The 3254-nt window shown below is 37.8% G+C and overlaps 1 non-coding gene across 1 annotated transcript; it reads right to left on the bottom strand.

The window, feature by feature from the left end:
- Positions 1-2709: 2709 nt before the first annotated feature.
- LOC111726301 lies at positions 2710-2813 on the bottom strand. The gene has a single exon (XR_002774110.1). It is a non-coding gene; the product is annotated as a U6 spliceosomal RNA (small nuclear RNA).
- Positions 2814-3254: the final 441 nt, after the last annotated feature.

The following is a 3254-nucleotide window of genomic DNA, read 5'->3' as shown; positions in this document are numbered from 1 at the left end:
ATGCTTGATAGAATGGAACGATGGACTTAATCAGCAAATTGCAGAAAAAACAGAGCTATCCCAACCTTCCCTTGCCCTAAAGTTTGCAAGAGTTAATTTTAGAACAAATAAAAGGAAGTACTACTTTACATAGTAGATAGTAAATGTAATGAGTGAAAGAGACAGGGACTGGCTGGTAGTGCAGATGCACAAATGGGGCCAAGAAGGAATTACTTACATGCCTGGACCTCATACATTCACACAGGTTTATTAAAGACCCAGAAGATCTTGAAGGTCGCCCAACCCACCTGCTATCTCATAAGCATCTGGTATCTGCTTGGTCACCTCTAGCAGCAAGGAGCTTACTCTTCCCAGGCAGAACATTCTAGCTTTCAGAGCTTTGCATGCCGAAAAGTTCTTTCTGAGGTTTAAACAAAACCTACCTCCATTTATTATATTCATTTGGCTCTATTTCTGTATTTAGGATTCCACTCAATAAATCTGAAGACTCTTCATTTTTATATCCTTGCAAGTATTAACATGCAGCTCTTAGTTCTAGTTGGTGAAGTCAATATCATGAACAGAAATCAAACTTACCTAGCAATTGTTTAGGGAAAGGAGAACTCAGAATGCTAAAAGAAGAGTATTATGTGGTATCTCCAGCTTTCGGAAGGTTAAAGGAACAAGCAATGGACTGGCTCTCAGGAGACCTAGGTTTTAGTTGGGTTCTAAGACTTTTTATGTGATGTTCATGTCACAGTATCTGCCACTAATTAGCAGATAGATCCTATAGGGAAGGGACATCACAGTTCTAGACCACAGTTCTCCTAATCCTAAAATAAGGGTTGAACTACATAGTATTTATTCACTAGGTGCAGTGGCTCATGCCTATAGTCTTAGCACTCTGAAAGGTGGAGGTAGGTGGATTGCTTGAACTTGAACAAAAGTAAGACCACATCTCTACCAAAAATAGAAAAACTAGCTGGGTGTGGTGGCACAGACCTGTAGTCCCAGCTATTCAGGAGGCTGAGACAGGAGAATTGTTTGAGTCTAAGAATTTGAGGTTGCCATGAGCTGTGACACTACAGCCCAGCACTCTACAGAGAGGGACAGAATAAGACTCTGTCTCAAAAAATTAAAATAATAAAATAAATAAATAAACGGTGTTCATTGTGCATTCTGTCCATCATTCTCTGACTTGGGCTTAGCTAACTAGTGCTGGTTCTGAGACTCAAATTCACTTCTTATCTCCAGAAAGGAGTTGCACTGATCTCTTAAACTGTACCAGCCCAAGTGGGTGGAAATATCATGGACCATGATCACTGGCCACTTACTCCCCCCAACCCTTTTCTTCTGTGAAAGTAAGTTCATCTAGGGACAGAGAAGATTTCATCAGATTTTCATTTCTTTTCAGCTAATCTGCTTACTAATAGGTAGAGAACAGTTAGTAAGGAGAAAGCAAGAGACAGACTCATAGATGGAAATTTAATTTGAAGTCTTAATACTGATCCATAAGACAAGAACCATTCAATAGACATATTTAGAGCTAGTGACCCTGGTCTTGTCCCTACATGAATGAGACTTATATAAGCAGAATAGTTTTCTATCTACGGAAACCCCATAAGAATGGTGACATGTAGGAACAACCTCGAGCATTTCTCTTTTTTTTTTTTTTTTGACCTTGAGCGTTTCTATAGAAGAAGGTCACAGTAGCCCAGGGCAGCACTGGGGAAAAAAAAAAAAACAGAACAGAACAAGAGATCTAGAGATTCCTAAGGATTTCCAGCTACTTAATCCCATGGAAGACTGAAACTGCCGTCTCAGGACCCCGTGCTTTATCATTTATTAAGCCTCTATTACATGCCAGGCACCATGCTAAACACTTCAGTACATCTTATGTACATCTTACTCCTTTAATCTCTGCTATCATCTGAGTGAGCAGAGACTTCAGCTGATTTGTTCACAATTTTATCTCAGTCTCAAAAACATCACTTGTTATCTAGTGAAAGCTCATAGATATCTTTCAAATAAATTTAAATCATTACAGGGGTAGATATTAATGCCCCCACTTTAAAGATTAAGAAATTGAAGCTTAAAGAGATAAATTGACTTGACCAAACTAAATAAATAAATTAAATAAAACAAAAACCAGGAAATAGGCAGAGCTGGCACTGGAGCCTGGGTTTTCTGTTTTTTGTTTTTTTTAAGTTTAATATTTTTATTTATTTCATTTTTTAAACTCATTTGTACTTATTTTTATTTTTTTAATTAATTAATTAATTTTATTTTTTATTGTCATATATACATAGATCATGAATACTTCTATGCCTTTGTGGGATTCAATGTGTTGATTATTTGTACAAATTGGAGTGCTTACGTCCTACTAATTAACATAGCTTTCACCTCATTTACTTAATCACGGTGTTAAGATATTTGTGTTCAATACTGGATAGATTTGACTTGTACCCTTGCAATATGCTCCATAGTTAACCCTCCCTCTATGGAACCACCCCCCTCCCTTCCCATCCCTCTCCCCTTCCCTCCCCTCCTTCATCCTAGGCTATAGTTATGATTCATCTCTCATATTAAAGTGTGAGTGATTATAAATTGGTTTTATTGTAGTACTGAGTACATTGGATATTTTTTTTTTCCATTCCTGAGATACTTTACTAAGAAAAATATTTTTCAGTTCCATCCATGTAAACACAAAAGAGGTAAAGTCTCCATCTTAAAAATATGGAAGGCTTCATGAATTTGCATGTCATCCTTGTGCAGGGCCATGCTAATCTTCTCTGTATCGTTCCACTTTTAGTACATGTGCTGCTGAAGCGAACAGGAGGCTGGGTTTTCTCATGTCAGGGTCGGTACTCAGCCCCTAGAGCACGGCTGCCTCTCAGCTTGCCCTCCTTTAAAACCTAAAATAAAATTGTGTTTAATCCTTTCAAAAAAACATAAACAAAATTTGAAGAACAAGCTTCAGTGTCTAAAGGTTCATATTACTTTTGCCATTCAGATATAAAAAGTGACCATAAATTCTTTGCCTCAAAAACAATAACGAAGAGATTTTAAAAGATTGCTCCCAACTAAAAAAATTAAAAAACAAGCAAGTAACAACAACAACAACAACAACAAAAGTTTGCTGATGTCCTGGGAATTACGATTGGCTTGCTCGTGGAAGATATATTGACACCAAACTTCCTGGGGCCGTGGAGAATGGGAGTTTGAAATAAAAGACAGAAGGAGCTGACCTGCAGAGCAGCTGGCTGGGAGGCTGC

The sequence above is a fragment of the Otolemur garnettii genome, unplaced genomic scaffold, assembly GCF_000181295.1.
Source record: "Otolemur garnettii isolate 467f Iridium unplaced genomic scaffold, OtoGar3 scaffold00060, whole genome shotgun sequence".
Lineage (NCBI taxonomy): Eukaryota > Metazoa > Chordata > Mammalia > Primates > Galagidae > Otolemur > Otolemur garnettii.
This window is presented reverse-complemented; position numbering and strand designations above follow the sequence as displayed.